Source organism: Filicampus tigris, chromosome 5 (assembly GCF_054856515.1).
Source record: "Filicampus tigris isolate MCC_2025a chromosome 5, RoL_Ftig_1.0, whole genome shotgun sequence".
Taxonomy (NCBI): Eukaryota; Metazoa; Chordata; class Actinopteri; order Syngnathiformes; family Syngnathidae; genus Filicampus; species Filicampus tigris.
In genome coordinates this window covers 13,511,040-13,525,273 of record NC_141221.1, presented here as the reverse complement: position 1 = coordinate 13,525,273, position 14,234 = coordinate 13,511,040, and positions in this window count along the sequence as shown.

The window sequence follows — 14,234 nt, the reverse complement described above, 5'->3', positions numbered from 1 at the left end:
ACCCTTGTTTGAAACCCTAACCCTAGTTTGAAACCCTAACCCTAGTTTGAAACCCTAACTGAAAACCCTAGCTGGAAACCCTAACCCTAATTTTAAACCCTAGCTGGAAACCCTAACCCTTGTTTGAAACCCTAACCCTAGTTTGAAACCCTAGCTGCAAACCCTAACCCTAGTTTGAAACCCTAACTGAAAACCCTAGCTGGAAACCCTAACCATAGTTTGAAACCCTAACTGAAAACCCTAGCTGGAAACCCTAACCCTAATTTGAAACCCTAGCTGGAAACCCTAACCCTTGTTTGAAACCCTAACCCTAGTTTGAAACCCTAACTGAAAACCTTAGCTGGAAACCCTAACCATAATTTGAAACCCTAGCTGGAAACCCTAACCCTAGTTTGAAACCCTAACTGAAAACCCTAGCTGGAAACCCTAACCCTAGTTTGAAACCCTAACTGAAAACCCTCGCTGGAAACCCTAACCCTAATTTGAAACGCTAGCTGGAAACACTAACCCTTGTTTGAAACCCTAACCCTAGTTTGAAACCCTAACTGAAAACCCTAGCTGGAAACCCTAACCCTAGTTTGAAACCCTAACTGAAAACCCTAGCTGGAAACCCTAACCCTAGTTTGAAACCCTAGCTGGAAACCCTAACCCTTGTTTGAAACCCTAACTGAAAACCCTAGCTGGAAACCCTAACCCTAATTTGAAACCCTAGCTGGAAACCCTAACCCTAGTTTGAAACCCTAACTGAAAACCCTAGCTGGAAACCCTAACCCTAATTTGAAACCCTAGCTGGAAACCCTAACCCTTGTTTGAAACCCTAACCCTAGTTTGAAACCCTAACTGAAAACCCTAGCTGGAAACCCTAACCCTAGTTTGAAACCCTAACTGAAAACCCTAGCTGGAAACCCTAACCCTAGTTTGAAACCCTAGCTGGAAACCCTAACCCTTGTTTGAAACCCTAACTGAAAACCCTAGCTGGAAACCCTAACCCTAATTTGAAACCCTAACTGAAAACCCTAGCTGGAAACCCTAACCCTAGTTTGAAACCCTAACTGAAAACCCTAGCTGGAAACCCTAACCCTTGTTTGAAACCCTAGCTGGAAACCCTAACCCTAATTTGAAACCCTAGCTGGAAACCCTAACCCTAGTTTGAAACCCTAACCCTAGTTTGAAACCCTAACTGAAAACCTTAGCTGGAAACCCTAACCCTAATTTGAAACCCTAGCTGGAAACCCTAACCCTAGTTTGAAACCCTAACTGAAAACCATAGCTGGAAACCCTAACCCTAGTTTGAAACCCTAACTGAAAACCCTAGCTGGAAACCCTAACCCTAATTTGAAACCCTAGCTGGAAACCCTAACCCTTGTTTGAAACCCTAACCCTAGTATGAAACCCTAACTGAAAACCCTAGCTGGAAACCCTAACCCTAGTTTGAAACCCTAACTGAAAACCCTAGCTGGAAACCCTAACCCTAATTTGAAACCCTAGCTGGAAACCCTAACCCTTGTTTGAAACCCTAACCCTAGTTTGAAACCCTAACTGAAAACCCTAGCTGGAAACCCTAACCCTAGTTTGAAACCCTAACTGAAAACCCTAGCTGGAAACCCTAACCCTAATTTGAAACCCTAGCTGGAAACCCTAACCCTTGTTTGAAACCCTAACCCTAGTTTGAAACCCTAACTGAAAACCCTAGCTGGAAACCCTAACCCTAATTTGAAACCCTAGCTGGAAACCCTAACCCTAGTTTGAAACCCTAGCTGGAAACCCTAACCCTAATTTGAAACCCTAGCTGGAAACCCTAACCCTTGTTTGAAACCCTAACCCTAGTTTGAAACCCTAACTGAAAACCCTAGCTGGAAACCCTAACTCTAATTTGAAACCCTAGCTGGAAACCCTAACCCTAGTTTGAAACCCTAGCTGGAAACCCTAACCCTAGCTTTAAACCCTAACCCTTGTTTGAAACCCTAACTGAAAACCCTAGCTGGAAACCCTAACCCTAATTTGAAACCCTAGCTGGAAACCCTAACCCTAGTTTGAAACCCTAACTGAAAACCCTAGCTGGAAACCCTAACCCTAATTTGAAACCCTAGCTGGAAACCCTAACCCTTGTTTGAAACCCTAACCCTAGTTTGAAACCCTAACTGAAAACCCTAGCTGGAAACCCTAACCCTAGTTTGAAACCCTAACTGAAAACCCTAGCTGGAAACCCTAACCCTAGTTTGAAACCCTAGCTGGAAACCCTAACCCTTGTTTGAAACCCTAACTGAAAACCCTAGCTGGAAACCCTAACCCTAATTTGAAACCCTAACTGAAAACCCTAGCTGGAAACCCTAACCCTAGTTTGAAACCCTAACTGAAAACCCTAGCTGGAAACCCTAACCCTTGTTTGAAACCCTAGCTGGAAACCCTAACCCTAATTTGAAACCCTAGCTGGAAACCCTAACCCTAGTTTGAAACCCTAACCCTAGTTTGAAACCCTAACTGAAAACCTTAGCTGGAAACCCTAACCCTAATTTGAAACCCTAGCTGGAAACCCTAACCCTAGTTTGAAACCCTAACTGAAAACCATAGCTGGAAACCCTAACCCTAGTTTGAAACCCTAACTGAAAACCCTAGCTGGAAACCCTAACCCTAATTTGAAACCCTAGCTGGAAACCCTAACCCTTGTTTGAAACCCTAACCCTAGTTTGAAACCCTAACTGAAAACCCTAGCTGGAAACCCTAACCCTAGTTTGAAACCCTAACTGAAAACCCTAGCTGGAAACCCTAACCCTAATTTGAAACCCTAGCTGGAAACCCTAACCCTTGTTTGAAACCCTAACCCTAGTTTGAAACCCTAACTGAAAACCCTAGCTGGAAACCCTAACCCTAATTTGAAACCCTAGCTGGAAACCCTAACCCTAGTTTGAAACCCTAGCTGGAAACCCTAACCCTAGTTTTAAACCCTAACCCTAGTTTGAAACCCTAACTGAAAACCCTAGCTGGAAACCCTAACCCTAGTTTGAAACCCTAACTGAAAACCCTAGCTGGAAACCCTAACCCTAATTTGAAACCCTAGCTGGAAACCCTAACCCTTGTTTGAAACCCTAACCCTAGTTTGAAACCCTAACTGAAAACCCTAGCTGGAAACCCTAACTCTAATTTGAAACCCTAGCTGGAAACCCTAACCCTAGTTTGAAACCCTAGCTGGAAACCCTAACCCTAGTTTTAAACCCTAACCCTAGTTTGAAACCCTAACTGAAAACCCTAGCTGGAAACCCTAACCCTAATTTGAAACCCTAGCTGGAAACCCTAACCCTAGTTTGAAACCCTAACTGAAAACCGTAGCTGGAAACCCTAACCCTAATTTGAAACCCTAGCTGGAAACCCTAACCCTTGTTTGAAACCCTAACCCTAGTATGAAACCCTAACTGAAAACCCTAGCTGGAAACCCTAACCCTAATTTGAAACCCTAGCTGGAAACCCTAACCCTAGTTTGAAACCCTAGCTGGAAACCCTAACCCTAGTTTGAAACCCTAGCTGGAAACCCTAGTTTGAAACCCTAACTGAAAACCCTAGCTGGAAACCCTAACCTTAGTTTGAAACCCTAGCTGGAAACCCTAACCCTAGTTTGAAACCCTAACTGAAAACCCTAGCTGGAAACCCTAACCCTAATTTGAAACCCTAGCTGGAAACCCTAACCCTTGTTTGAAACCCTAACCCTAGTTTGAAACCCTAACTGAAAACCCTAGCTGGAAACCCTAACCCTAATTTGAAACCCTAGCTGGAAACCCTAACCCTAGTTTGAAACCCTAGCTGGAAACCCTAACCCTAGTTTTAAACCCTAACCCTAGTTTGAAACCCTAACCCTAGTTTGAAACCCTAACTGAAAACCTTAGCTGGAAACCCTAACCCTAATTTGAAACCCTAGCTGGAAACCCTAACCCTAGTTTGAAACCCTAACTGAAAACCCTAGCTGGAAACCCTAACCCTAGTTTGAAACCCAAACTGAAAACCCTAGCTGGAAACCCTAACCCTAGTTTGAAACCCTAGCTGGAAACCCTAACCCTAGTTTGAAACCCTAACTGAAAACCCTAGCTGGAAACCCTAACCCTAGTTTGAAACCCTAACTGAAAACCCTAGCTGGAAACCCTAACCCTAATTTGAAACCCTAGCTGGAAACCCTAACCCTTGTTTGAAACCCTAACCCTAGTTTGAAACCCTAACTGAAAACCCTAGCTGGAAACCCTAACCCTAATTTGAAACCCTAGCTGGAAACCCTAACCCTAGTTTGAAACCCTAGCTGGAAACCCTAACCCTTGTTTTAAACCCTAACCCTAGTTTGAAACCCTAACTGAAAACCCTAGCTGGAAACCCTAACCCTAGTTTGAAACCCTAACTGAAAACCCTAGCTGGAAACCCTAACCCTAGTTTGAAACCCTAGCTGGAAACCCTAACCCTAGTTTGAAACCCTAACTGAAAACCCTAGCTGGAAACCCTAACCCTAATTTGAAACCCTAGCTGGAAACCCTAACCCTTGTTTGAAACCCTAACCCTAGTTTGAAACCCTAACTGAAAACCCTAGCTGGAAACCCTAACCCTAATTTGAAACCCTAGCTGGAAACCCTAACCCTAGTTTGAAACCCTAGCTGGAAACCCTAACCCTAGTTTTAAACCCTAACCCTAGTTTGAAACCCTAACTGAAAACCCTAGCTGGAAACCCTAACCCTAGTTTGAAACCCTAACTGAAAACCCTAGCTGGAAACCCTAACCCTAATTTGAAACCCTAGCTGGAAACCCTAACCCTTGTTTGAAACCCTAACCCTAGTTTGAAACCCTAACTGAAAACCCTAGCTGGAAACCCTAACTCTAATTTGAAACCCTAGCTGGAAACCCTAACCCTAGTTTGAAACCCTAGCTGGAAACCCTAACCCTAGTTTTAAACCCTAACCCTAGTTTGAAACCCTAACTGAAAACCCTAGCTGGAAACCCTAACCCTAATTTGAAACCCTAGCTGGAAACCCTAACCCTAGTTTGAAACCCTAACTGAAAACCCTAGCTGGAAACCCTAACCCTAATTTGAAACCCTAGCTGGAAACCCTAACCCTTGTTTGAAACCCTAACCCTAGTATGAAACCCTAACTGAAAACCCTAGCTGGAAACCCTAACCCTAATTTGAAACCCTAGCTGGAAACCCTAACCCTAGTTTGAAACCCTAGCTGGAAACCCTAACCCTAGTTTGAAACCCTAGCTGGAAACCCTAGTTTGAAACCCTAACTGAAAACCCTAGCTGGAAACCCTAACCTTAGTTTGAAACCCTAGCTGGAAACCCTAACCCTAGTTTGAAACCCTAACTGAAAACCCTAGCTGGAAACCCTAACCCTAATTTGAAACCCTAGCTGGAAACCCTAACCCTTGTTTGAAACCCTAACCCTAGTTTGAAACCCTAACTGAAAACCCTAGCTGGAAACCCTAACCCTAATTTGAAACCCTAGCTGGAAACCCTAACCCTAGTTTGAAACCCTAGCTGGAAACCCTAACCCTAGTTTTAAACCCTAACCCTAGTTTGAAACCCTAACCCTAGTTTGAAACCCTAACTGAAAACCTTAGCTGGAAACCCTAACCCTAATTTGAAACCCTAGCTGGAAACCCTAACCCTAGTTTGAAACCCTAACTGAAAACCCTAGCTGGAAACCCTAACCCTAGTTTGAAACCCAAACTGAAAACCCTAGCTGGAAACCCTAACCCTAGTTTGAAACCCTAGCTGGAAACCCTAACCCTAGTTTGAAACCCTAACTGAAAACCCTAGCTGGAAACCCTAACCCTAGTTTGAAACCCTAACTGAAAACCCTAGCTGGAAACCCTAACCCTAATTTGAAACCCTAGCTGGAAACCCTAACCCTTGTTTGAAACCCTAACCCTAGTTTGAAACCCTAACTGAAAACCCTAGCTGGAAACCCTAACCCTAATTTGAAACCCTAGCTGGAAACCCTAACCCTAGTTTGAAACCCTAGCTGGAAACCCTAACCCTTGTTTTAAACCCTAACCCTAGTTTGAAACCCTAACTGAAAACCCTAGCTGGAAACCCTAACCCTAGTTTGAAACCCTAACTGAAAACCCTAGCTGGAAACCCTAACCCTAATTTGAAACCCTAGCTGGAAACCCTAACCCTAGTTTGAAACCCTAGCTGGAAACCCTAACCCTAATTTGAAACCCTAGCTGGAAACCCTAACCCTTGTTTGAAACCCTAACCCTAGTTTGAAACCCTAACTGAAAACCCTAGCTGGAAACCCTAACCCTAGTTTGAAACCCTAACTGAAAACCCTAGCTGGAAACCCTAACCCTAATTTGAAACCCTAGCTGGAAACCCTAACCCTTGTTTGAAACCCTAACCCTAGTTTGAAACCCTAACTGAAAACCCTAGCTGGAAACCCTAACCCTAATTTGAAACCCTAGCTGGAAACCCTAACCCTAGTTTGAAACCCTAGCTGGAAACCCTAACCCTTGTTTTAAACCCTAACCCTAGTTTGAAACCCTAACTGAAAACCCTAGCTGGAAACCCTAACCCTAGTTTGAAACCCTAACTGAAAACCCTAGCTGGAAACCCTAACCCTAATTTGAAACCCTAGCTGGAAACCCTAACCCTAGTTTGAAACCCTAGCTGGAAACCCTAACCCTAGCTGGAAACCCTAACCCTAATTTGAAACCCTAGCTGGAAACCCTAACCCTAGTTTGAAACCCTAGCTGGAAACCCTAACCCTTGTTTGAAACCCTAACTGAAAACCCTAGCTGGAAACCCTAACCCTAGTTTGAAACCCTGGCTGGAAACCCTAACCCTAATTTGAAACCCTAGCTGGAAACCCTAACCCTTGTTTGAAACCCTAACTGAAAACCCTAGCTTGAAACCCTAACCCTAGTTTGAAACCCTAACTGAAAACCCTAGCTGGAAACCCTAACCCTAGTTTGAAACCCTAGCTGGAAACCCTAACCCTAGTTTGAAACCCTAACTGAAAACCCTAGCTGGAAACCCTAACCCTAGTTTGAAACCCTAACTGAAAACCCTAGATGGAAACCCTAACCCTAATTTGAAACCCTAACTGAAAACCCTAGCTGGAAACCCTAACCCTAGTTTGAAACCCTAACTGAAAACCCTAGCTGGAAACCCTAACCCTAGTTTGAAACCCTAGCTGGAAACCCTAACCCTAATTTGAAACCCTAGCTGGAAACCCTAACCCTTGTTTGAAACCCTAACCCTAGTTTGAAACCCTAACTGAAAACCCTAGCTGGAAACCCTAACCCTAATTTGAAACCCTAACTGAAAACCCTAGCTGGAAACCCTAACCCTAGTTTGAAATCCTAACTGAAAACCTTAGCTGGAAACCCTAACCCTAATTTGAAACCCTAGCTGCAAACCCTAACCCTAGTTTGAAACCCTAACTGAAAACCCTAGCTGGAAACCCTAACCATAGTTTGAAACCCTAACTGAAAACCCTAGCTGGAAACCCTAACCCTAATTTGAAACCCTAGCTGGAAACCCTAACCCTTGTTTGAAACCCTAACCCTAGTTTGAAACCCTAACTGAAAACCTTAGCTGGAAACCCTAACCATAATTTGAAACCCTAGCTGGAAACCCTAACCCTAGTTTGAAACCCTAACTGAAAACCCTAGCTGGAAACCCTAACCCTAGTTTGAAACCCTAACTGAAAACCCTCGCTGGAAACCCTAACCCTAATTTGAAACGCTAGCTGGAAACACTAACCCTTGTTTGAAACCCTAACCCTAGTTTGAAACCCTAACTGAAAACCCTAGCTGGAAACCCTAACCCTAGTTTGAAACCCTAACTGAAAACCCTAGCTGGAAACCCTAACCCTAGTTTGAAACCCTAGCTGGAAACCCTAACCCTTGTTTGAAACCCTAACTGAAAACCCTAGCTGGAAACCCTAACCCTAATTTGAAACCCTAGCTGGAAACCCTAACCCTAGTTTGAAACCCTAACTGAAAACCCTAGCTGGAAACCCTAACCCTAATTTGAAACCCTAGCTGGAAACCCTAACCCTTGTTTGAAACCCTAACCCTAGTTTGAAACCCTAACTGAAAACCCTAGCTGGAAACCCTAACCCTAGTTTGAAACCCTAACTGAAAACCCTAGCTGGAAACCCTAACCCTAGTTTGAAACCCTAGCTGGAAACCCTAACCCTTGTTTGAAACCCTAACTGAAAACCCTAGCTGGAAACCCTAACCCTAATTTGAAACCCTAACTGAAAACCCTAGCTGGAAACCCTAACCCTAGTTTGAAACCCTAACTGAAAACCCTAGCTGGAAACCCTAACCCTTGTTTGAAACCCTAGCTGGAAACCCTAACCCTAATTTGAAACCCTAGCTGGAAACCCTAACCCTAGTTTGAAACCCTAACCCTAGTTTGAAACCCTAACTGAAAACCTTAGCTGGAAACCCTAACCCTAATTTGAAACCCTAGCTGGAAACCCTAACCCTAGTTTGAAACCCTAACTGAAAACCATAGCTGGAAACCCTAACCCTAGTTTGAAACCCTAACTGAAAACCCTAGCTGGAAACCCTAACCCTAATTTGAAACCCTAGCTGGAAACCCTAACCCTTGTTTGAAACCCTAACCCTAGTATGAAACCCTAACTGAAAACCCTAGCTGGAAACCCTAACCCTAGTTTGAAACCCTAACTGAAAACCCTAGCTGGAAACCCTAACCCTAATTTGAAACCCTAGCTGGAAACCCTAACCCTTGTTTGAAACCCTAACCCTAGTTTGAAACCCTAACTGAAAACCCTAGCTGGAAACCCTAACCCTAGTTTGAAACCCTAACTGAAAACCCTAGCTGGAAACCCTAACCCTAATTTGAAACCCTAGCTGGAAACCCTAACCCTTGTTTGAAACCCTAACCCTAGTTTGAAACCCTAACTGAAAACCCTAGCTGGAAACCCTAACCCTAATTTGAAACCCTAGCTGGAAACCCTAACCCTAGTTTGAAACCCTAGCTGGAAACCCTAACCCTAATTTGAAACCCTAGCTGGAAACCCTAACCCTTGTTTGAAACCCTAACCCTAGTTTGAAACCCTAACTGAAAACCCTAGCTGGAAACCCTAACTCTAATTTGAAACCCTAGCTGGAAACCCTAACCCTAGTTTGAAACCCTAGCTGGAAACCCTAACCCTAGCTTTAAACCCTAACCCTTGTTTGAAACCCTAACTGAAAACCCTAGCTGGAAACCCTAACCCTAATTTGAAACCCTAGCTGGAAACCCTAACCCTAGTTTGAAACCCTAACTGAAAACCCTAGCTGGAAACCCTAACCCTAATTTGAAACCCTAGCTGGAAACCCTAACCCTTGTTTGAAACCCTAACCCTAGTTTGAAACCCTAACTGAAAACCCTAGCTGGAAACCCTAACCCTAGTTTGAAACCCTAACTGAAAACCCTAGCTGGAAACCCTAACCCTAGTTTGAAACCCTAGCTGGAAACCCTAACCCTTGTTTGAAACCCTAACTGAAAACCCTAGCTGGAAACCCTAACCCTAATTTGAAACCCTAACTGAAAACCCTAGCTGGAAACCCTAACCCTAGTTTGAAACCCTAACTGAAAACCCTAGCTGGAAACCCTAACCCTTGTTTGAAACCCTAGCTGGAAACCCTAACCCTAATTTGAAACCCTAGCTGGAAACCCTAACCCTAGTTTGAAACCCTAACCCTAGTTTGAAACCCTAACTGAAAACCTTAGCTGGAAACCCTAACCCTAATTTGAAACCCTAGCTGGAAACCCTAACCCTAGTTTGAAACCCTAACTGAAAACCATAGCTGGAAACCCTAACCCTAGTTTGAAACCCTAACTGAAAACCCTAGCTGGAAACCCTAACCCTAATTTGAAACCCTAGCTGGAAACCCTAACCCTTGTTTGAAACCCTAACCCTAGTTTGAAACCCTAACTGAAAACCCTAGCTGGAAACCCTAACCCTAGTTTGAAACCCTAACTGAAAACCCTAGCTGGAAACCCTAACCCTAATTTGAAACCCTAGCTGGAAACCCTAACCCTTGTTTGAAACCCTAACCCTAGTTTGAAACCCTAACTGAAAACCCTAGCTGGAAACCCTAACCCTAATTTGAAACCCTAGCTGGAAACCCTAACCCTAGTTTGAAACCCTAGCTGGAAACCCTAACCCTAGTTTTAAACCCTAACCCTAGTTTGAAACCCTAACTGAAAACCCTAGCTGGAAACCCTAACCCTAGTTTGAAACCCTAACTGAAAACCCTAGCTGGAAACCCTAACCCTAATTTGAAACCCTAGCTGGAAACCCTAACCCTTGTTTGAAACCCTAACCCTAGTTTGAAACCCTAACTGAAAACCCTAGCTGGAAACCCTAACTCTAATTTGAAACCCTAGCTGGAAACCCTAACCCTAGTTTGAAACCCTAGCTGGAAACCCTAACCCTAGTTTTAAACCCTAACCCTAGTTTGAAACCCTAACTGAAAACCCTAGCTGGAAACCCTAACCCTAATTTGAAACCCTAGCTGGAAACCCTAACCCTAGTTTGAAACCCTAACTGAAAACCCTAGCTAAAAACCCTAACCCTAATTTGAAACCCTAGCTGGAAACCCTAACCCTTGTTTGAAACCCTAACCCTAGTATGAAACCCTAACTGAAAACCCTAGCTGGAAACCCTAACCCTAATTTGAAACCCTAGCTGGAAACCCTAACCCTAGTTTGAAACCCTAGCTGGAAACCCTAACCCTAGTTTGAAACCCTAGCTGGAAACCCTAGTTTGAAACCCTAACTGAAAACCCTAGCTGGAAACCCTAACCTTAGTTTGAAACCCTAGCTGGAAACCCTAACCCTAGTTTGAAACCCTAACTGAAAACCCTAGCTGGAAACCCTAACCCTAATTTGAAACCCTAGCTGGAAACCCTAACCCTTGTTTGAAACCCTAACCCTAGTTTGAAACCCTAACTGAAAACCCTAGCTGGAAACCCTAACCCTAATTTGAAACCCTAGCTGGAAACCCTAACCCTAGTTTGAAAGCCTAGCTGGAAACCCTAACCCTAGTTTTAAACCCTAACCCTAGTTTGAAACCCTAACCCTAGTTTGAAACCCTAACTGAAAACCTTAGCTGGAAACCCTAACCCTAATTTGAAACCCTAGCTGGAAACCCTAACCCTAGTTTGAAACCCTAACTGAAAACCCTAGCTGGAAACCCTAACCCTAGTTTGAAACCCAAACTGAAAACCCTAGCTGGAAACCCTAACCCTAGTTTGAAACCCTAGCTGGAAACCCTAACCCTAGTTTGAAACCCTAACTGAAAACCCTAGCTGGAAACCCTAACCCTAGTTTGAAACCCTAACTGAAAACCCTAGCTGGAAACCCTAACCCTAATTTGAAACCCTAGCTGGAAACCCTAACCCTTGTTTGAAACCCTAACCCTAGTTTGAAACCCTAACTGAAAACCCTAGCTGGAAACCCTAACCCTAATTTGAAACCCTAGCTGGAAACCCTAACCCTAGTTTGAAACCCTAGCTGGAAACCCTAACCCTAGTTTTAAACCCTAACCCTAGTTTGAAACCCTAACTGAAAACCCTAGCTGGAAACCCTAACCCTAGTTTGAAACCCTAACTGAAAACCCTAGCTGGAAACCCTAACCCTAATTTGAAACCCTAGCTGGAAACCCTAACCCTTGTTTGAAACCCTAACCCTAGTTTGAAACCCTAACTGAAAACCCTAGCTGGAAACCCTAACCCTAATTTGAAACCCTAGCTGGAAACCCTAACCCTAGTTTGAAACCCTTGCTGGAAACCCTAACCCTAGTTTTAAACCCTAACCCTAGTTTGAAACCCTAACTGAAAACCCTAGCTGGAAACCCTAACCCTAATTTGAAACCCTAGCTGGAAACCCTAACCCTAGTTTGAAACCCTAACTGAAAACCCTAGCTGGAAACCCTAACCCTAATTTGAAACCCTAGCTGGAAACCCTAACCCTTGTTTGAAACCCTAACCCTAGTATGAAACCCTAACTGAAAACCCTAGCTGGAAACCCTAACCCTAATTTGAAACCCTAGCTGGAAACCCTAACCCTAGTTTGAAACCCTAGCTGGAAACCCTAACCCTAGTTTGAAACCCTAGCTGGAAACCCTAGTTTGAAACCCTAACTGAAAACCCTAGCTGGAAACCCTAACCTTAGTTTGAAACCCTAGCTGGAAACCCTAACCCTAGTTTGAAACCCTAACTGAAAACCCTAGCTGGAAACCCTAACCCTAATTTGAAACCCTAGCTGGAAACCCTAACCCTTGTTTGAAACCCTAACCCTAGTTTGAAACCCTAACTGAAAACCCTAGCTGGAAACCCTAACCCTAATTTGAAACCCTAGCTGGAAACCCTAACCCTAGTTTGAAACCCTAGCTGGAAACCCTAACCCTAGTTTTAAACCCTAACCCTAGTTTGAAACCCTAACTGAAAACCCTAGCTGGAAACCCTAACCCTAGTTTGAAACCCTAACTGAAAACCCTAGCTGGAAACCCTAACCCTAATTTGAAACCCTAGCTGGAAACCCTAACCCTTGTTTGAAACCCTAACCCTAGTTTGAAACCCTAACTGAAAACCCTAGCTGGAAACCCTAACCCTAATTTGAAACCCTAGCTGGAAACCCTAACCCTAGTTTGAAACCCTAGCTGGAAACCCTAACCCTAGTTTTAAACCCTAACCCTAGTTTGAAACCCTAACTGAAAACCCTAGCTGGAAACCCTAACCCTAATTTGAAACCCTAGCTGGAAACCCTAACCCTAGTTTGAAACCCTAACTGAAAACCCTAGCTGGAAACCCTAACCCTAATTTGAAACCCTAGCTGGAAACCCTAACCCTTGTTTGAAACCCTAACCCTAGTATGAAACCCTAACTGAAAACCCTAGCTGGAAACCCTAACCCTAATTTGAAACCCTAGCTGGAAACCCTAACCCTAGTTTGAAACCCTAACTGAAAACCCTAGCTGGAAACCCTAACCCTAATTTGAAACCCTATCTGGAAACCCTAACCCTAGTTTGAATCCCTAACTGAAAACCCTAGCTGGAAACCCTAACCCTAATTTGAAACCCTAGCTGGAAACCCTAACCCTAGTTTGAAACCCTAGCTGGAAACCCTAACCCTAATTTGAAACCCTAGCTGGAAACCCTAACCCTTGTTTGAAACCCTAACCCTAGTTTGAAACCCTAGCTGGAAACCCTAACCCTTGTTTGAAACCCTAACTGAAAACCCTAGCTGGAAACCCTAACCCTAATTTGAAACCCTAGCTGGAAACCCTAACCCTAGTTTAAAACCCTAGCTGGAAACCCTAACCCTAATTTGAAACCCTAACTGAAAACCCTAGCTGGAAACCCTAACCCTAGTTTGAAACCCGAACTGAAAACCCTAGCTGGAAACCCTAACCCTAATTTGAAACCCTAGCTGGAAACCCTAACCCTTGTTTGAAACCCTAACCCTAGTTTGAAACCCTAACCCTAGTTTGAAACCCTAACTGAAAACCCTAGCTGGAAACCCTAACCCTAATTTGAAACCCTAGCTGGAAACCCTAACCCTTGTTTGAAACCCTAACCCTAGTTTGAAACCCTAACTGAAAACCCTAGCTTGAAACCCTAACCCTAGTTTGAAACCCTAACTGAAAACCCTAGCTGGAAACCCTAACCCTAGTTTGAAACCCTAGCTGGAAACCCTAACCCTAGTTTGAAACCCTAACTGAAAACCCTAGCTGGAAACCCTAACCCTAGTTTGAAACCCTAGCTGGAAACCCTAACCCTAGTTTGAAACCCTAACTAAAAACCCTAGCTGGAAACCCTAACCCTAGTTTGAAACCCTAGCTGGAAACCCTAACCCTTGTTTGAAACCCTAACTGAAAACCCTAGCTGGAAACCCTAACCCTAACTGAAAACCCTAGCTGGAAACCCTAACCCTAGTTTGAAACCCTAACTGAAAACCCTAGCTGGAAACCCTAACCCTAGTTTGAAACCCTAGCTGGAAACCCTAACCCTTGTTTGAAACCCTAACCCTAGTTTGAAACCCTAACTGAAAACCCTAGCTGGAAACCCTAACCCTAATTTGAAACCCTAACTGAAAACCCTAGCTGGAAACCCTAACCCTAGTTTGAAACCCTAACTGAGAACCCTAGCTGGAAACCCTAACCCTAGTTTGAAACCCTAGCTGGAAACCCTAACCCTAATTTGAAACCCTAGCTGGAAACCCTAACCCTAGTTTGA